This window comes from Nyctibius grandis, chromosome 4 (assembly GCF_013368605.1).
Source record: "Nyctibius grandis isolate bNycGra1 chromosome 4, bNycGra1.pri, whole genome shotgun sequence".
Classification (NCBI taxonomy): domain Eukaryota; kingdom Metazoa; phylum Chordata; class Aves; order Nyctibiiformes; family Nyctibiidae; genus Nyctibius; species Nyctibius grandis.
The window spans coordinates 60,946,796-60,968,246 of record NC_090661.1 but is presented as its reverse complement, the minus strand read 5'-3'; the positions used below and the strand labels follow the sequence as shown (position 1 = coordinate 60,968,246).

At 42.4% G+C, this 21,451-nt stretch overlaps 1 long non-coding RNA gene across 1 annotated transcript in view; it reads left to right on the top strand.

Moving 5' to 3' along the window:
* Positions 1-21,451, top strand: part of LOC137663062 (uncharacterized) — a 47,069-nt gene that overhangs the window by 10,187 nt on the left and 15,431 nt on the right. Inside the window, exon 2 of the long non-coding RNA XR_011048111.1 lies at positions 21,216-21,335. This is a non-coding gene — a long non-coding RNA (uncharacterized lncRNA). The remainder of the gene's footprint in view (positions 1-21,215; positions 21,336-21,451) is intronic.

Here is a 21,451-nt window from a genome sequence, read left to right as displayed (position 1 = left end):
TTCTCATGTTTGGTTGATTTAAATGAATTTTCTCAGTGAAGGCTGTGACTGTATGGCTTTCATTTTTACTTGCCAAACCATTTTTCTCCAGACTACAGTCCTTCATGAGTTGTGTCTCATAGCTTTGTCTAGCACAGAAATTTCTTCTGTACTGCTTGGCCTATCTTCTCCTGGCCTTCATGAATCTTCTTTGACATTTACTGTGTGTAATTATTATGAGAACATAAACCAAGGGCAAAACTCAAAAGATAGTCTTGGATTCACTACGAAACTGTCTGAGAGAGAACTGAAATGGAGACAGCACAGCCTAACAGCTAGAATGATGTCAAACTTTTTGCTGGAATCTGCTTCCATCTGTAACTTTGGATGGCACGTGACCTCTTTGTGCCACACAAACAGTTTGGCTTACTGCAGGCACAGCCACAGTTTGGTGGCAAGGTGGTGCAACTTACTGTTATTGATTTGGACATAAATTCTGTAGTCCCAACGATGAGTGAAAAGTGAGACTCATATACATCTCCAACAAATACTACCAAAGTGTTTGTCAGAAAACAATGTTGATTTGACTTAGTGTCTGACTAGAAAGTCATGTTAGAACATGTTTGGGCTTTGACACCCTTTCTTAATATTTTTTCCCTGTATCCTTTTGTATATACAACTAGGTCACGTTAGTGACCACAGGCATGAGTCTCCATTCCATTGCACTGGTTTCATGCCAGAGTAACCCCACTGGTTTTCACAGTATAAAAGACTGATGAAATGTGGTGAAAAACTGATCCCATACATATTCCAATCTCTGAGTGACTTAATATTTAGTGCTAAAACATTTTCAACCTTTAAAAACAACACTTCTATCAGACATGTTGCAGATTTAAAGTTTGCTGTCTCACAACTTGCCAGAACTGCAGCAAATGCTGGGAAGTAAGCATGTCCTTAATCGTGACAAATCATGGGATATTTGATCCTTACGTTTGACAGTCCTGTAGGAGGGTCAGCTAGTGCTCTTGTATATTGACCTCAGTGTTGAAACATGTACCTTTCCCCACCAATCTCTGTTTCAGGGTAAAATAATAGAATAATTCCTATAGATGTAGGCTATTTGTTCCTTTTAAATGGTAGCAGTTTGAAACCTGCGTCAGCCTTGCAATGTTATGGACTAAGAGACAAGTTAACGGAGACCTTGAGAAAGCAAACAAGGCAGAAGTTAGATGCAGGGTGTTTCATGGGTCTGTAGGTTGTTCCATGGCTACGGAAGTAAAACTTAAGTCTGTTGTTTCAACAACATACATATGTATGTTTCTATTATTACATACATACATATTACATTATATAAGTATATAGTACATATTATATACATATATTTTACATTATCTACATATATATTACATTATATACATAGTCCCTCTAACTACTAACTACTAACTAACCTACTGCTCTATTTGCAATATGAGGGAAGCATTGTGGTATCTTTAAATTTCCAAAGCTAATGAGCCTGTTCCTCTTAAAGTTAGTTGCAAAGCTGCAGTTGATAGCAATAGGAGCAATCTCATTATTCTCGATGATCATAAGCTGATACTCCTGACAACTAACATGGGAAATGGAGACAGACTGTAGCCACAAAGGACAGATCATTGAGGAGGTACAGGTGTGTAAAAGGGATGTAGGCGTCTTGTATTTGAGACTGTTAGACCACAGATAGCCTGCATGACTTTTAGACTAGTTAATATGGTTCCCTTCTGAATCTGTAAACGGGCATAGCAACACATCCTTACATTAAAAGGAGGGATATGCTCAGATAGTGATCTGTGGCACATTTTGTGGACGGGAGAGATTTCTCGTAAGACTCAGGCATAAGCTCAGTCTGAAACAGTTGGTTAAATAGTACTAGTAGTTAATTAATTATTAGTTCATTAGTTCAGTTAATTAGTAACTGGTAGAGTAACAGCTGTTGCTCCTGCTTGTTGTGTAAGAGAGTTGTGTCCCTTGGTCTCATGTGGTGCTCCTAATGGCACCGCAGTAGAGCAGCAAAGTAATGGTGCTGCAAGTCAATTATTGCCTCTTTTTTTTACATATATATTCAAATTGCTGCAGATTAATGAGGTACTATGTGTCAGGTCCCTTCCAACTTGAGATATTCCGATTCTGTGATTCTATATGAAATGTAGTAAGTGTATATATGTTTAGGCTGAGGCATATTTAAGGCAATGAAACTTGGTTTAGCCTGTAACAAAAATGATTATGTCAAACCACATTGTTTTGCGCTAGTTAAGGGCTGAGTATGTACAAAGCCTGCTTGGTTCAGCTGACATGTGGTAACTTGTTAAGCTTTGGTAATTTGACCTGAGCTCATATAAAGGTTTAGGTAAGAAACTGCAGTTGTTCCTTCTGGTATCAAGATCTCTCATTAAATTTACCAATTTAAACTGGCTGAAGAACAGAATTTCTGGTTCATGGGAAATCTTGTTTCCTTTAATTTTTTCTTGTGGGGGGTTTTGGTCCAAATTGATCTGGGAAATAAAAAGAATTTTTTCTGCCAACAGGAACGTTGAGATAATTTCATTCTGGAAACAACAAACATTTTATTTCTGAAATAAATGTGCTCCCTGGTTCCTGCAGCTTCTCAGTGAAAACGGCATTTGACAGGTGACCTGACTATCAGCTCTGTAGAGCAGTTGTGGGGCTGTATAGGATCGATGGTGCTTTGGCAGCCCTGCTCTGTGGGCTGCCTGGAAATCCGTTGCAGGGCTTCCAAGCTCTTAGTTGGCATTTACTCGTAGGTGATTGGAAAGTCTGGAAATGCTGGAAATTACTGGGATTTCCATGTTTTCTGTACCCTTAGTGGGAAGTCACTCCTTTTAAGGTCAGGGTTTCCAGGACTTCCAGCTTAGTGGTTGAAACCATGGAAGCTTAGTGTTTTCCCGCTTTGGACACTCCATTGAGAAGATCTGCTTCCTGATTCCTCACTAAACTCACCTTTATTTCAAGGGAGCCATTTCACACCTTGCTCTCCAGCATCAGGGTGGCGTTCAGTGCTGTAGGATGCAGAAAGAAGGGCCTCCTGTCTGAGTATTTCATCTGTCTCCTCTCGCTAGAGACGTACCTACTTCGTTTTCAGCTAGCTCACTGGGGTATGGGTAGCAATCCAGCTGTGGAAGCGTGGAATCTAGCGTGGGCTAATTCCTGTATGCAGTTTACCCAGCCTCTTTGGGTGCGTCCTGCATGGCTGCTAGACCACAATGGAAACTACCCACGAAGCTTCAAACAGCAAAAGAAGTGGCCTCGCACCCACCACACCCAGCGTCTGGAAGATTCTGGCCAATCTTACAGAGTAACGCTATGCAGAGTTACAGCATCTGGCTTTGGCAAGTCTGCAGGCACAGACAGTCTTTGAAACAAAAACAAAACCATGCATCCTCACCACTGTTTCTTCCCTTATTTACATGACTAAATGCTGCAATGCACACATGTGGGTAAGAGCAGGAAGAACGCACCTCACCAGTGATTGTAAAGGAACTGCAGTGGCTCGGCACCCTGCAGGATCTGCTGCTTGAGCTGATCCACAGCTTTTTCTAGCCACACCAAGGGTTTCACACATCTTAAGCAGAGTTGGCGCTTGCAGTGTGAAAGCTACCTAAGAGGTGTCAGATTTGGCCTTCAAAACTGAAGGAGTTTTAGCAGATATCTTTACAGGCAGATTGCAAGTGCACCTATCCTTAAAACCTGCATATCCATACATTGCACCAGAAAAGCAGCTCCTGTCCTTGTCTCCTTCATACTTGGGTGATAGGTATCTCCTTTGATTGACTTGCAGGCACAGAAAAAATGGATTTCTTGCAATCTTGCTTGTGTTGCTACAAGTATACTTCTCATGCTGAGGAACTGAGTACCTTCAACTCCTTTTATTGCTCCCATGACTTGCACTTCACAGATCTTGGTCTATGGATGTCTAGAGATGGCAGGAGATAGATAGCAAATATTTCAGATGAAAGACGACAGAAGAAAGCAAGAATTGTTTTCAGTTGTCTTTGGCACACCAGGTCATTTCTCCATTTCAAACACTTTTGCAGAAAAGCTTACACTGGGAGTGTTAACACTGAATGTTTCTGATCTTTCATGGTTTAAGTGATTTCTGCATGAATGCATTGTGTTTTCTTTGTGCAAGTACCTGTGCCTGTGAATAGATTTGAGCCCATAAAGACTGTTTTGGCTCATCAGTTTGTCTTTGAAGATGTCTGCCAACCTTAGACTTCCACAACAAGAATCTTGCGTAAGACCATATGTGCAAGAAAATCATCCATGTAACATTTAAAACTCATTGTTTCTTCCATTAGTTAAGAGGAAACATAGTTAGACTAGTTTCTTACTGAATGTGTTTTTTATGGCTTTCTCACAGTTTTGATGATCTTGTGGGAGCATGTAATCATAAATTATTAAAAGAAAATCCAAGCTACTCAAAGCTAAACACAGCAGTTATCTTGTTAAGGGGGAAAATATATGTGAATGGATCAGTAGGATTAAATCCCTGCAAGACGTCATAAGTTTCTGTTGTGATTGCATATAGGGAACCTGATATTCTTAGCTGTCTCTGTCATAATGGAGCAGAAAGACATTTTTATCCACTACAAAGTGAAACATGGCGCTCTAGGCACGAAGTGGAGCAAGAGAGTGTGTGTAAACACATAAGTACATACTCATGTATACACACATACATTCTTTTGGTACATGCATATTTCCTTCCAGATGCAGCTAGAGTCTTGGCTGCTGTAAAGGTTTGGCAGGTTTCTTGTGCAGTGTGGGTGTTTTATCATTCTACTGTGATTGTTCATGATGTGATAAGTTTCCTCTTGGGTGCAATTTTCAGGCACATGTTCCTGTCAACCAAGGTCAATGCTGAGCCAGAGAAGCAGTACACAGGTGGTATGTCAGAGTTAGCCTCTTTCTTCTTGGCTGCAGACAGTGGCACTTCTTAATTTAACTTATGATTAAACCATTGCCCCGATACAATACCAAAAATATTAGAGTCTTTCTGCCTGGGTTTCAGAGAACTGGTTCTTTAAATAAACAAGGGAAAAAATGAGTGAATGCATAAAAATAGACTCTTAGGACCTGACCAAAAGCCTGTTGAAGTCAATGGAAAGACTCCTTGGATTTCAGCAGGCTCTGCTTCAAGCCCTTAAATGCATGCTTTGGTGTCTGTAATCCCAGGTGGGAGTAGCTCTTTGTTAGGCAGGAGGTGGCTTCTTCCTCCTTTACTCTCACAAGGTATAGTGCTGGTGGCAGTGGAGAAAGCTCAGGGTGATGGGAGAGTTCATGGCAAAGAATGATTTTTTTCTGCTTGGGCAGCAATTGGGTTCTAAACAAAAAAGCCCTAAGGGGAGAAATGCATCAGGGTCATTACAACTGTCATTTGGCAGTTACTAACATGTATTCTTGAAAGAAACTGTTAACACAATTTTGCTGTTTCTTGCCAAACAGCAAGGGCAAGCTGGCTATGTTTTGGAGCCAGAATTAGACTGCAAGCTTTAGAAATCCTCTCTACGATCAGCCAATCAAAAAATATGGGAAACAGCATGAGTAACCCTCCTACCTGCAGAAATCCATGCTTGTCCACTCTCAAACAGATACCGTGTTTCTGTCAAAGTTCAGATATGTAGTAGAGATTGTGGAAAGTTACACCAGATTTTTACCTGTACTTGAATGACAGTAATAATAACCTGTGATGAGGTAATACTTTAAGATTAAGGAAGTTGATATTAATTGACCTGTAAGAAATTTATTCAGCTATTTAGACTGTATAATGGCTTTGATTCCACTAGAAGTGGAAAAAAGTCAGATTTCAGACTTGTTGGTCACATTTTTCCCGTTAGAGCAGCACCTCCTGTCCAGAGTAAAGGAGGAATTGCTTATTCCTCCCAAGACCTTGATGTTTCTCTGTTTGTCCTGTTTACCCTGGAACAAACAAGCCAGAACTTGCCTCTCACTGTGTCTAAATTGCCAACATCCATGACCTGTGAGAAATTCAAGGCCTGAGAAGGGACACCAGTCCCCAGGGTCTATCACAACTTGGGATTCCCTATGACTCCATTTGGCAGTACTGCTGCTGTGCCATGGTTGCATCAGCCCTTTTAGAAGGGCTGGCAGTAAAGTGATGGTAGCTTGGACTACAAAATCAGCAATAAAACCTGAAAAAGGGACAATCTCTATATGTGGTGGCAGGAGTAATTATAATGTTTCACTGAAGCTGGACAGAGAAGGATATATAAAAGGGAGGCCGGAATCTAACTCACTGTGTTTTCCCAGTGCTGCCTTGGTTCACCATCCCTGGAGGTATTTAAAAGACAAGTAGATGTGGTGCTTAGGGATATTGTTTAGGGATATTGTTTAGTGGTTCACTCGCTAGTGTTAGATTAATGGTTGGACTCAATGATCTAAAAGGTTCTTTCCAACCAAGACGATTCTGTGATTCTGTGATTCACTTGAGCAGTTTAACTGTGATTCTGTATCACTAGGTTATAAAAACTAAATATTGCTGAAATGCTTGACTTCAACAAGTTCAGTACAATCCAGTCTGGCCAATACAGTAGGTGACCTCCCTGGAAATTTATAGATCAGTTTTCTTATTGCTCTGAGACACTTGTTTTGTTGAGACTAAGTTGGTACATTTTAATGTGCTTTTAAATTTGTTTGGAGAATTTGGCTGTGCCAAGCCCTGCAAACTGGAGGAAATTAATTCAGTAACTGTGCAGTATAGAATTTCTTGTATGTACTGTGAATGTTGGCACAAATGGAAACTGGATTAGGTGAACCATGCTGATCTCTCAGAGTATTTCACATGTTTTTTTCTTGCACACATGAAGAAAAATATCCTGAACTTATTTACTTGATGTCATTCTGGAATAAATCCACTTTAGTCAATGATGTTAAACTACTAAGCCATGCTACTGATAGGGCTGCATTTTATTACCTGCTTCATGCAAACCATGAATAATACAGAGAGCACTAGCTACGTGATTTTAGTTTCGGATGCAGGATGTGTGATGCAATCCACTACAGGGTTTATGCACATATACACCGAGTATATTTTTGAGCTACTGTACTTTGAAATCTGTGCCAGACATCTATGCAGCCAGACAGTAAACAAAGAAAATGATACCTTAGGCCAGGAACCTTCAACAGCACAGAGGGCTTACCTCAGAGACTGCAAATGGGAAGTGTAGCATGTGTAAGTCACAAAGGTTAGTAGGCCAGCCAAGAGTGGTGCTGTGCCTGTGAGCTACACGTATGGGATCTGAAGTCAGTGGGAGTTTTGCCACTGATTTCAAAAGGGGTAGGACTGCCCCAAGTGTTTCTACAGCAGTTTTATTCCATTGGCATCAACGGAATTGTTTCGGATTTGGTCAAGGATGCAAAAGGTGAATTCCATCTGCTCTCAAAGGAGGCTATGAAATTTTATATTTATTGCTTCATTCAAAAAACATTTTCCTTTGACTGTCAAATACTTCATGAAAATTTTGCCTTCATCTATGTAAAAGTGCTCTTAAACTAAACCCACATTCTGACGCCATTGAACACAGATTCCACTGCATGTTGAAGTATTGTAATTGCAATGAATATTAACCGCAGACTCTTCCAGATCCCAAAATGGGACTTTAAATTACAAAGTTTTGATATGTGGCTTACATGTTCCTGGAAATTCTGTGAAATTAATCAAAAGATTGAAGAAAACACTGTTTGGTGTTTTTTTTTTCCCAAAGCCAAATATAAAGTTAAAAGCTAAGCTTGAAACAATCTGGTCTGGCTGCACAATTCATTGTAGACTTCAAGGAGGCTTGAAGAACTATTTCACATTCCTCAGTTGCAAGTGAATACAGCAATGAAGAAAAAAAATATTCTGAAAATGGGAAATCAAGCATAAAATGTATTCATAGAGAACAAGGCTGCTGAAGTATGATAATACTTCTGCTGATTTTGGTTTGTTTTTTTTGGTGTGGAGATTGTATATTTCGTTAGTTTTCAGGTGATTAATTTATTTTTGATCCACTTGTAGTAATGATTATTATGACATGAGTACAGTAATGTAGTGGCTAGCTAATGCTACTGTCTTCAGAACAATCAAAATCAAGTTGTGATGCCTGATGGGAAATGTAGTTTCAGATCTTTTCTCCCCATCATAATGAAAAACACTCACAGTGTCAGAAGTTGTTTTCCTTATGTGCCAAAGAGTACAATGGAGAATTTTGGAGAGTGTTTAGAGCTCTTGGCTTCTTTCTGTGTAATATCTATACACTGGCTTTACTGAAGCAGGAAAACTAATGTTCTTAAGGAGGTGGAGGAGAGAATGAGTTGCAGAAGATGCTGAATTGGAGAGCAGTCAGATAGGAGGAAAACTACAAAATGGAATTTCTCCCAGTGGATGATGTCCATAGTCCAGAGGGTTCAATCTCTGAATGTCATCCAATATCTGAGGAGACTGATAGGAAGACTGATGAAGGGTTTGTGGCAGTGATATGCTGTCTGGGAGAACAAAAAGTATTCCCAAGAATTGGTCCTTGGATTTCAGTGGCAGTTTTTCAGAAAGAAAACTCAGACCTATAATTGACTAATTTAAAGATATTAGTCATACTGATATTATCCTATCTTCTTCTCTTTTCTTCCTATAGAATATCATTGCCTGAATAACTGAAGTAATTAAATAACTAAAGTAACTAAAATAATAATCATGTTTCTGTCTGCCTGCTTCACTTGTTAGGAGTGTGCTGTAATCAAAAGACTGGTGCAGCACTGTGCCCAGAGAAATCTAATCTTCACAGAATCACAGAATCACACAGAATCACAGAATGTTAGGGATTGGAAGGGACCTTGAAAGATCATCTAGTCCAATCCCCCTGCCGGAGCAGGATTGCCTAGACCATATCACACAGGAACGCGTCCAGGCGGGTTTTGAATGTCTCCAGAGAAGGAGACTCCACAACCTCTCTGGGCAGCCTGTTCCAGTGTTCGGTCACCCTCACCGTAAAGGAGTTTTTCCTCATATTTATGTGGAACCTCCTGTGTTCCAGCTTGCACCCATTGCCCCTTGTCCTGTCAAGGGATGTCACTGAGAAGAGCCTGGCTCCATCCTCATGACACTTGCCCTTTACATATTTAGAAACATTAATGAGGTCACCCCTCAGTCTCCTCTTCTCTAAGCTAAAGAGACCCAGCTCCCTCAGCCTCTCCTCATAAGGGAGATGTTCCACTCCCTTAATCATCTTCGTGGCTCTGCGCTGGACTCTCTCTAGCAGTTCCCTGTCCTTCTTGAACTGAGGGGCCCAGAACTGGACACAATATTCCAGATGCGGCCTCACCAGGGCAGAGTAGAGGGGGAGGAGAACCTCTCTTGACCTGCTAACCACACCCCTTCTAATACACCCCAGGATGCCATTGGCCTTCTTGGCCACAAGGGCACACTGCTGGCTCATGGTCATCCTGTTGTCCACTAGGACCCCCAGGTCCCTTTCCCCTACGCTGGTCTCCAACAGCTCTGTCCCCAACTTGTACTGGTACATGGGGTTGTTCTTGCCCAGATGCAGGACTCTACACTTGCCCTTGTTATATTTCATTAAATTTCTCCCCGCCCAACTCTCCAGCCTGTCCAGGTCTCTCTGAATGGCTGCGCAGCCTTCCGTTGTGTCAGCCACTCCTCCCAGTTTTGTGTCATCAGCGAACTTGCTGACAGTGCACTCTATTCCCTCATCCAAGTCATTAATGAATATATTGAATAGTACTGGTCCCAGTACCGACCCTTGAGGGACTCCGCTAGACACAGGCCTCCAACTGGACTCCGTCCCATTGACCACCACTCTCTGGCTTCTTTCCTTCAGCCAGTTCACAATCCACCTCACTACCCGATCATCCAGACCACACTTCCTCAGTTTAGCTGCGAGGATGCTGTGGGAGACCGTGTCAAACGCTTTACTGAAATCGAGATAGACCACATCCACAGCTTTACCATCATCTATCCACCAGGTTACGTCCTCATAAAAGGCTATCAAGTTGGTTAAGCATGACTTCCCGTTGGTGAAGCCATGCTGAGTGCCCCTAATGATCCCCCTATCCTTGATGTGCCTAGAGACAGCACCAAGAACAAGTTGTTCCATCACCTTTCCAGGGATGGAGGTGAGGCTGACCGGTCTATAGTTACCCGGGTCCTCCTTCTTGCCCTTTTTGAAGACTGGAGTGACATTCGCTTTCCTCCAGTCCTCAGGCACCTCTCCTGTTGCCCATGACTTAGCAAAGATGATGGAGAGTGGCCTAGCAATGACTTCTGCCAGCTCCCTCAGCACCCGTGGGTGCATCCCATCAGGGCCCATGGATTTATGGACGTCCAGATTGCTTAATTGGTGCCTGACCCAGCCCTCATCTACCAAGACAGATTCCTCCTCTATCCTGACTTCTTCTGAGGCCTCAGGGGTCCGGGGCTCCTCAGGACAGCCTCCAGCAGTATAGACAGAGGCAAAGAAGGCATTCAGTAACTCCGCCTTCTTTTTATCCTCTGTCTCCAGGACCCCCACCTCATTCATCAGTGGGCCTACATTGCCTCTAGTGTTGGCTTTACCTGCAGTGTATTTGAAGAAGCCCTTTCTGTTGTCCTTGACCTCTCTTGCAAGGTTTAATTCCAAGGAGGCCTTAGCTTTCCTAGCTGCCTCCCTACATCCTCTGACAACAGACTTATATTCCTCCCAAGTGGCCAGCCCCTCCTTCCACGATCTGTACACCCTCTTCTTCAACTTGAGTTTGCCCAGCAGTTCCCTGTTTAACCATGCAGGTCTCCTGGTACCCTTCCTTGACTTCCTACCTGCTGGGATGCTCTGATCTTGAGCTCGGAAGCAGCAGTCCTTGAATGCTAACCAACTATCTTGAGCCCCCTTACCTTCTAGTACCCTGTCCCATGGGATTTCCCCTAGCAATTGCTTGAAAAGGCCAAAGTTGGCCCTCCTGAAGTCCAGGGTTGTAATTCTGCTAGCTATTCTGTTCCTGCCACATGAGATCCTGAACTCTACCATCTCATGGTCACTACAACCAAGGCTGCCCTCAACCTTCACCTCTTCAACCAGACCCTCCTTGTTAGTGAGGATCAGATCCAGCAGCGCTCCTCTCCTAGTTGGCTCATCCACCATTTGCATCAGAAAGTTATCATCAATGCACTGGAGGAACCTCCTGGACTGGGGATGGCTGGCTGAGTAGGCCTCCCAGCAAATATCAGGGTAGTTGAAATCCCCCACGACAACCAGGCCCTGTAATTGCGAGACTGCTCTCAGCTGCCTGTAGAAGGCCTTATCACCCTCCTCATCCTGATCCGGTGGCCTGTAATAGACACCCACAACAGTATCACCCCTGCCAGCCTGCCCCTTAATTCGCACCCACAAACTCTCAACTCGCTCCTGATCCACCCCTGGACAGAACTCAATACATTCTAGCTGCTCACTCACATAAAGAGCAACTCCACCACCTCTCCTTAGAGGCCTGTCTTTCCTGAACAAGACATAGCCATCCATGACCACATTCCAGTCATGCGAGGCGTCCCACCAAGTCTCTGTAATTGCCACTAAATCATAGCCCCCCGACCGAACACGGATTTCTAACTCCTTCTGTTTATTCCCCATGCTGCGTGCACTGGTGTACAGGCATTTCAGGGAGCGAGCTGAGCACACCGATTTCACCCTAGGGGGATGTGAGGCCTCCTGGTATACCTCAACACTAGAGCGTTGTCCCAGTGGTGCAAGCCCAGCTACTACCCCATCCCCCTTCACATCTAGTTTAAAGCTCTCCGAATGAGCCCTGCTAATTCCTGTCCCAGAACCCTTTTGCCCCTACGACATAAACCTTTTCCATGTATTACGGTCACGCCTGGTGTCTTATAAAACCAGCCATTATCAAAGAACCCAAAGCCCTGCCTGTAGCACCAGTCTCATAGCCAGGCATTAATAGAGAGAATCCTACTATTCCATCTTATAATCTTGAACTGCCAGCTCTAATATAGAAAAGGAAAAGGATTTTTGCTTTACAGTGGTCCCCCCGTATGAAAGGGATTTTCTGAACAGAGATTTGTGTTTGAGATTCTGCATTTTTCCCAGGGTTCGTCCAAGGAGTCAGACATCCACAACCTTCATCAGTAAACAGCTAGATGAGACCTTTTAAATCCAAGAATCGGGTTTTGTCAAAAATGTAGAAGATCGTAACATGTTCAGGACCAGAGATGTGGCTGACCTTCCCAAGATTTTGTCAGCTGCATCGAAGTAACTGACCCTGGTTGTGTGAAGAAGAGACTTTCGCTTCAAGGGCTGATTTGCTCCCTCCCCTGCAAGTTAGTGGTCAGAATTCTTTTGCCAGCTTGAGAGCAGAATTAGTCCTGAATCTGCAGCTTCCCTGCACTTTATATACATTGGGTTATATGGTGGTCATATGCGTGGGTTGTAAAAGGATGAAGCATAGTACAAATAACAGAAAATGAATTGACTCTTTACAGGAGGCCTATTTAGCTAATACTAAGAAAGCTTTTTTCCTATTTTAACTAACATGGGTTCAAGCTTGTTTTAGCTGCTTTTGTTATAATTCACTGTGTCATTTTTCAACCCTTGCCCTTTGCCTTTGTGATCTCTGTTTTCCTTCCATCTGTAGCTTCCTTTCCTACGTTTCTCTCAAGCAGATTCCTTCCACCCACTACAAGAACGGGTACTCAAATCATTGTTGATTGAAATCAGGGCTCCCTGGGTGTTTCCCTATGCCGCCTCTAGTAGCATCAGGATTCAAGATACATTTGTTTTTCTTTCTTGCCATTACACAAATACCGCTCCCCAGTAGGACTTTGAAGTTCGTATTGTATTCATTAATAAGATTTTAAATCTTTTCAAGACAGTCCCTCCTAGCCCTTCTCCACCAGCAGGATGTGTAGCCCATTGCATATGAATTGGTTCCGGGAGCGGGGCCAGGGAGCATGGGAGTGGGGCTGGGCCAGGAAGTGGGAATAGCTGCTTCCCGAAGCATAGGAGAAGGGACTTCTGGGTCCTAACTTGTGAGGGTTGAGGAGGGAAGAAGCATGGCCATCTGCGCTGAGTATGGGTGGATCAGCTTCTCAAAGAGCTGCCAGCAGTAACGAGGAGTGGGGTCTGCTAGGACCCTAGGAGGTTCACAATTTGTGAACCAGCTGTGATTTCAAAAGTTAGTTTGACCGAACCAGGACGAACTGTCTCCAGCACAGTTTTGGCTACCCACAACCTCTGTTGGCTTAGTCCCGTATTTCTGATGCCAATGCATTGCCTAATGATGTCAGCGGGTGTTTTGGGTTTGCAAGGAATGCAGGGACAGGATCTCTGAAAAACAGAATCTGTATGTAGAAATGTCCTGAAACAGAAAGATGTTTTGCAGAAACTTGCATTAAACATTTTAGCAAGAAAACTGGGTCTTCCAGTCCCTTGGCTATTGTTTTTATGAATTATCCTTGCAGGTAGCTCACATTCTTCCAGGCTGTCTTCAGATGCTTTTGTGAAATGCTTCTGAGGGGAAATAACTCAGGAGAATCTTTCTGACCAAGACAGCATTCGCCAATTGCCTGGATACCATTGAAGTTTGCGAGACTTCAGAAGCATTAGTACTTTTCTGAATTATGCCTTGTCAGATCATCATAGCTGTTCCGATGGATCTTTTGTGGAGATGATAATGTCTCTTAAGTGTCAAAGATTTTAGCTTTGCTTGATTTTTGTCCCAGAATTTAACAGTATGCTATTGTGTCTATGCAGGCCTTTGCTAGGCTTGATGCTTTCATCAGTTGAGTAGAGTGGAGTCACCACACTTACTTCTTCCAAGGGTATTTCCTGCCATAGCCAGTAGTACTGCTGTCTTTAATGTATCTTCTCATTCTTGTCAATTCTTTTGGAGTACTCTTCCTTTCTTTTTTCCCTGTTTTTGCTCAATGGCATGTAAGGTCTGAGGCAGGAGTTGGATTCTTTGCAGTAGATGTGTCACACATGGTGTGAAGCAAAGCCTTTGTAAATGAGTCTGTAACGGCCTCTTTGGTGGGAGCTCACAGTCCACAAGTGCTTTCTATGCCATCGTACAAAGAACTGATTATAGTTTGATCCACACAATAAGTATTCACTTTTCTAATGCAATGCTCTAAGTATTCAGAGGTTCCTTATTTATTAAGTGTCTGATGTGCTCAATAAATTCACCAGGTTCATCAGTTCTAAGCATCCCCAGGTAGCTTCAGGATGAAAGCTTCTGAAACCTATCAGCTTGTTAGAGGTTAGGTTTTATACTCCAAATGTGCTAAGCACCAGAGAGTTCCTGCTGTAACAGTGTGTTGAATCAATTTCCATGTAGCCTTCAGCCACTGCTGTGTATTGACCTTTGTTCGACTGTGACAACTCCAACTGTGTTGGGGTTTTCTTACCTTCTGACAGAGAAATGTCACTGGCCTTTTCTGACCTTGTCCTGTGGTCACACATGAGATTTTGAAAGGTCTTTTGAAATGACTTGGCTTCTCCCTTGGTACGATAATATTGCAGAGTACTACTTCCTGGATTTTCCTGCTAGAACATAACAGGTTTTACAGTGGCAAAGTTTTAAATAGAGTTTGAAATACTTGGCATCAGGCTAGAGGTTTTTGCATGCAATATATTAGTCAGTGTGACTTGTTAAACCCCTAAAAAGAGTGGCTTGTGCATGAAACTGCATATTCCCTAGTAAATCATAGAAGTGTAGGCATGGGAGGGAGCTCAGGTGACCAGTCCATCTCTGTTTTGCGGCTGAGCCAAGGACTATTTTTGACAGTGATTTGTCTAACCTTTCCATAATGGACTCCAGTGATGAGGATTCCATGACCAGCCTCGATGAGCTGTTCCACTGTATGGCTGTTTTTGTAAGTTATTTTGTCTTAATAGCTAACAAATCTTCTTTTGCCACACAGTAAGCGGAACTATTCTTCTAACCTTGCTGGACATGAAGAACAGTTAATCACTGTCATATTTACAACAGCATCTTGCATATTTGAAGACTTATGTCTTCCCTCAGTCTCTCTTCTAGACTAAACAAACCCAAATCTTTCAGCTTTTCTTCCTAGATTGTATATTCCAACCTGGTGTGGTGTTTTTTTTTTTTTTGTTGCTCTTCTCTGGACTGTCTGCATAAATCTTGAAACATATCGTTCAAAACTGGACTGTATTTTGATTTGAGGCATCACTAGTGCCAAGAGGGGTGGACTAATTACCTCTCATAAAATGCCATATTTGCAAGAGAATCATACTGTTAACTCAGTTTGCACATGCTTGTATCTAGGATCTTTCTGTAGTTCTGTAGCTAACTTGCTTGTCTCTGCTTTGTAATTGTGCATTTGATTTTCCTGCAGAGGGGCAGAACTTGTCTTTTTATTTCATCCCACTGATTTCACAGCCAATTCTTTAACAACTCTTTGAACTTGTCTGATAAAGGTTTTTCTACTCTTCACAGCTGGATGCCCTGCAAATTTGAAGTGTATCTTAATATTCCAGCATTCTGCTTCTAACTGGGATTTAGTCAATCTTTTGAAAACAAAGCAATAACAATACAGTTTTCATCCAAGAATCATATAGTAAAGTGTTCTGCAGAACTTTCTGCTACAGGTTTACTGATGAAATCATTGGGGGCGCATTGTGCAGCATGTGTCACAATCTTACTAAACTCGAGATCCTGTCTTCTGTTTCTCCCTTAACCCGTGGGACATAAACATGGAATAAAATAAAATAGTCTGACATGATTTATTTTTCACCTCCATTAAGAAGGTTGGCCAGAATACTACCTGTGTCCCTGGTTCCCCCTGCCCTTCCCTAGAGCCAGTAGTCACTTCTGGTCAGTCTGGCCTGAGTCACACCTGTCAGTTTTATTAGTGCTCATTAACAGCATTGGCAATGGCTGGATCACTAGCTGAAGCTTGGCAGTATGTCTGTAATATCATGGATTTGGGCTTCTGGCAGGCAGGCAGCTAACACCCTGGGACACTGGGTTGACAATGGATGTCTCCGTTCAAATTGTAACAGAAAAAAAAATCTTGCCGTGATAGTCATCAACGAAGCAGACAAAAAAAAAAAACCCAAAAACCCCACGTCAATTTACCCAAAGTCTTGTCTATTCAGTAACAGGTTTCCCAACACTGAAATGGTCCCTCTTTTCTTCCCAAATTATTTAAGAGCAATAAACATACTCATCAGCTGACTTGTGCTCCAACTTCTTTGAGAAAGTTTTTAAAAGGCTGCTTTATTCCCCCCGCCCCTTCATTCCTGGCAAATGCACAAATATCTGACTGAAGTCACATTACTTAAATAGAAACTAATAGAAGAGCTGGTTGTACAAGTAGTTCAGGATATGGTCACAAATATGCACTAAGCTGCTGGTCCTCCTGGGGTGAAATTCACCTTGGACAGAGACAAGAATTGCACCTTGTTAGTTCAAAAAAAGGTAACTATCCGCCTTGTATTTTAGTCAATCCAGCTATAGAGTAAAATGGAAAGGCAGAGGATGGATCTCAAGAGTGTTGGCCTGATAGCTTGGTGGCTATTTATAGCAAAAGAGAATAATCATAAAATAAGATGAAAATATTTTGGGTTTATATTAAGTTATCCTAAAGTGACTCATAGTCTCTGAACCAATAAATAATGGAGAAAAGTGTTTAAAAAGGAAAAAATATTAATGAAAACATGATTTTTTTTTGTCTCTTCTGGAAGCATGCTGTGCCAGTGGCAGTAGTAAACATACCTCTTTTGAATCACTGGAGATGAAAAACAGCCGTATACTTGAGTTTAGGTGGTTCATATGGGTTTATAACTGTTTTGTATCTTTTGAGCATTCAGGATAATCCAGCCCACAGATTTTTAAACTATGATTCTGGCTACAGAGGCACAAGACATTCTTTTCTGTTTTTAATAAATTTCTCTCTTTGTGCAACAAATCCTTCTAAAAAATTGTACCAGCAGTGCTAACCAATGGGTGGCAGCTAGAAGCCGGGGGGAGAGGAATTGCTTTGGCTGGACAGAGACTAAGGGATTTGTACACCCAAATTTCTATTGTTTTTAATAGGAATTTGGCTTCAAAAATCTTACCCTCATATGTATTCAGTGTCTAACAACTGGAGGTCTCTAACCATGCATTCCTATCTTCCTGGATCAAATTCTCCACTGGCTGGTGCACCAGCCAGGGGAAAGCAGGTATGTTGTTGCGCACATGCTCTGGTAAGACTCCTCCCTTGTCTGCTTTTCTGATCGAAAGCACTTAGCATCTGCTGGCTGGAGCTTACAGCTGAAGGAAGAAGGAACCCGTATCCCACCAGGAGTGCAGAGGTTACTTAATAATCTTAAGAAGGTTTACTGTGTTATAATGTGGATTCGTTTTTCTCATTCTTTCAGTGGCTTTTCAGATTAGGAGAGACTTTCTGAAAATACAGGACACTTGTGCATTCTGCCTTTATTCCATACACTCTGGCATACTGTCATTCTGATTCTGCCATGCAAATAACTGAAGGAAATGGAAAAATAAATTTAGAAAAATATCCCTGAATGACAACAGAAATTGATTATCTCATTTCAGTTCAAACAGGAAACCTGAATGAAAACCCAGAAGCTTAAGTATATAACAAGAGGAGCTAATTTAATTTCTAAAGATCTATATGATTATTGAGAACACTGTAATTTAGGATTATTTACAAGAGGGCTCAATATTACTGTTACTTTATTGTATTCAGTTCATCAGTGGTTTATAAGTAAAGAATGTAACATGGTAGGGTGGTTGCAGACAAAAGGAAATTTTTGCGATAATGTTTGCATTTTTACTGCCTTTACAAGTGAGTAGTTTATACGGAAGAGGACTACCTATACAGGGAGAGCATTTGCTACTGCATATGCAGATGAAAAAATTGCAAAGGAAAGAGCAAAATTGCAAAGATTCCTGAGCGGAACTCTAGTGGAGGTGCAGTTAGTTTAACATATGTTCAGTGTAAGTTTGTTAATGTGGAGGATGTCAGAGAAATGAAAAACTCTGAAACCTTGATCAAGGCATCAAGACAACGGGACACATCATTTTGACACAGGAATTTTTATGGATCGCATGGGACTGGCTGTACTCCAGAATTAGTTCCAGGCTGAAATATAATTCCATTCTATATCTTCCTTCATGTTAGAAACCTGAGTAGTGAGTGGTTATTACACTGAACTATATTACGTGCGCTATTTAAGCACACTGAGTACAGTACATGATTACAACTCTATTTTTAAGTACAATTGTGTTTAATGTGTTTTTAGTTAGAATGGCTCTGTAGGTTAATGTTGGACCCAACCTGTATACACAGTGCACGTGGTTCTAGAGGGGGAAGTCATATTATCTGCCAGCGCTGAGCATAATGAAGAGGGGAAGTGCTCTCCAAACTGTATGAAAAGAATGTATGAACAGGCATGATATTTTTGCTTTCCTGCCCACTGCAGCTGCTGCTTTCATCCCAAGAAAATAAGCGCTCATTGCAGAGAAGGTAATGACTGAAATTCTCTACCTGTTCCCATAGAAATGCAGGTTTCTGGCAGCATAGCACAGTTCTTTGTGCAGGCAATTGAACCACCTGAGCTAGTGGGCTACATTAATGGGAGGAATTATGTTTAAACGCCTCTTTCGCACTTAAGGATGTCTCTAGGTGTCACTGGCATTCCTCTGCCTCCCCACCTACCTTCTTTCCCTCTACACCAACTCTTTCTGGGCTAGTTTCTGCTAGTGAAATTCTCACAGGACCCATCAGTCAGAGTTTGTGCCACCTGCGTGCATCCTGACCACATTGATTCCTGGGTCTGTAGCCCACAGCTTAAAACGGAGAGAAAGGGGTTCTCATCCTCTTTCTTTCCTCTCTCACTTGTGGTTACAGCAAAAAGTGTGTGTAGAGAATATGTACAGTTTCATGAGGAAAAAGGCCTGCTTTGTGGTGTTGAATCAACCATTCATTAAGGTTCTTACCTTTCAGACAGGAGATTTCAATTCAGATCTTTCACCTGTTTTGGTGGATGAAAAAATCTTTTACCCAGGAGCATTCTGTAACACTAGCCACAGTTGGGGTTTTTGTACTTGGTGCCCTCCTATTGATGTTCCTGCTGTATTTTCCCTATGCAGTATTCAGAGGGTAAGAAATAATGATTTCTGGAAAATCTATTTTAGGACATTTACTACAGAGGAAGTAGAGGTAGGTCTCTAGCCATTGAGACTAACAGGCATCTAGAAAGTGGAATAGTTTTTTAAAAAGGTGTGTATGTGTATGGGGGGCAGGCAGGACAGTGGGAACCTGCTGTGGCAGCTTGGTGGCTGACATTCTGCTGGAAGATGTAGGTTAAAATCTCTCAGCAGAGGGAGAACAGGAAACCAAGGCTGAGACTGATGAATGTCCTGACGCTTGGGTTACAGAGTACAGTCTCCAAGCCAGTTTGTAAGTGTGTGTGTGTGTGTGTGCATGATCTTATACTGCACTTGTCTTTCTTTGTGTTTCCTACTGGCTAGCTTAAGCAGCTTCCAGCTTAGTTTGCTGCTGTCTGCATATCCCATTTCAGTGTGCCTGAGGCCTCTGATTGATTTATGTGTTGCTGCCAGCTTGAGACAGCTAATGTGGTTATCACCTCTAGCTGTTCACCCCACCCTTAAAGTGCTAAATAACTCCAGTGGTTCAGCAGCTGGTTTACGAACAGCTCAAATATCAGTGCAGGGAGGGTGAGGGGGACACTCGGGCACAGTAACCTCATCAGCTGTCTGAGGCTGAGCCATCTTTTCTTGTCCATTCGAACTAGTCTCCCCTCGCATGGCACAGGCCAAGTACAAGGCACGTCTTCTGTGTCCAGGTGCCCTTTTGAATCTTAGCTTAGCTGCACAAGAATTATATTTTATTGTGCTGAATGTAGCCCTTCTAGTGCAGTCTTCTGAATTAAATGCCTAAACTGTGCATAATGAGGAGCCTCATTTGACAGATGCTAAATTGGGAAGTGCTGTTAAGACTGGGGAAGCCCATTCTGAGCATACCTGGAAGTGGGCACCTCAGGAATGTCGCTTGGAAATGAAGCCATCAGAGGCTGGAATCCAGTTAGCTAAATATGGCTCTGCTTCTGAACCAGGTTTTTTGACTGTTTATAAGTCTAACTGGAGAAATGGACACTCTTTCATGGTATAGAGCATCTCTGGAAACAGATGTCTCAAATAGGCCAGATGAAGTGTGCCCAGAAATGGCCCATTTTTCTCCATTGCCTGTCAGGAGCCAAGGGGACTCCCTCAGCTGCGGACATTATATACTGGACCCCCAAAGTGAGATTAGGTGAATCTCTCCTGTAGGAACTGGAACTGAGCTAGGCAGAAGATTATCTGGAGATTTAGTGGGTCAAAATGTGGGTTTATGCCCTTCTATCCAGGCACAGTTCCTTTGCGTACCCAGGCCTTCACACCTTGCACCTTTGAGAAAAGCATAACATTTCCGAGTGCTGGGATTACTTGCAGCAGCATGGTTTTGTCTTCCTGGTGTGTCTCAGCGGAGGTGGAGGAGGGCAGCCTCCCTGCTCTGCGGCAGGAAAGGGGTGTTTGCATCTGCTGAGCCTCTGCCGCCTCCTTTTCCTTTGACCCATATGATGAGTCATTAGGACATGGCCACTGAACACAGATGCGGGCCCTGCCCCCCCAGCTCTCCCTTTCCTCTCCACATTTTAAGTACCACACAATGTAAAGTGCACTCTGGTCTCCTAACAGGGCATCCTAGTGTGTCCCTTCCTGTCCCGTCTTTACAGATGCCTCCAGCTCATATAGAAAAGGAGATGGTTCCTCTTAGGCACCCAAATAAAAGTTAGATTTCTCTAAGTACTCACCTACTCCCCAGTGTTTTTTTTTGTGACGTGTATCTTGGCTTAGGGTTCTCAGCTCAGCATTAGCATTTAGAGAGAGAAGAGAAACTTCTGGATAGAGATGTCAACAATATCAGTTGCTCTGTGTTTCTGGGAAATGTCTAGCTGATATAAACTGTGGAAAAAAATCTGCAGTGAAAAGCTATTTTAAATTAGAGAGTTTACAGAGCTGAGGGGAAACTCAAGTTTCCTTTCTTCTGTCCAGGTTAGAATTACAGAGGTAGATGCATATAAATAATTTTTTTCCTTGAAATTTTTATCTGGTTATTTTCCATTTCTTTCTCTTTTTCTTGTTTACAGTCCCCATGATTATGTAACAGCTCTCAAGAGGAAGCTGCTAACAAGCCCATCTGATATTTTGTGCCAGCTTTTCTAGTGGAGGCGTGCTGGATTAGACTGAGCTCCACCCTCTTTGTTGAGGTATATTATATGAGTAACACCATAAAATACAGTTCAATCACAATGATAGCCTACTTAACCTCTTGGCACTTTTTTCATTAATTTCTTCTTGGATCAATTATTATGTTTTGTCTGTC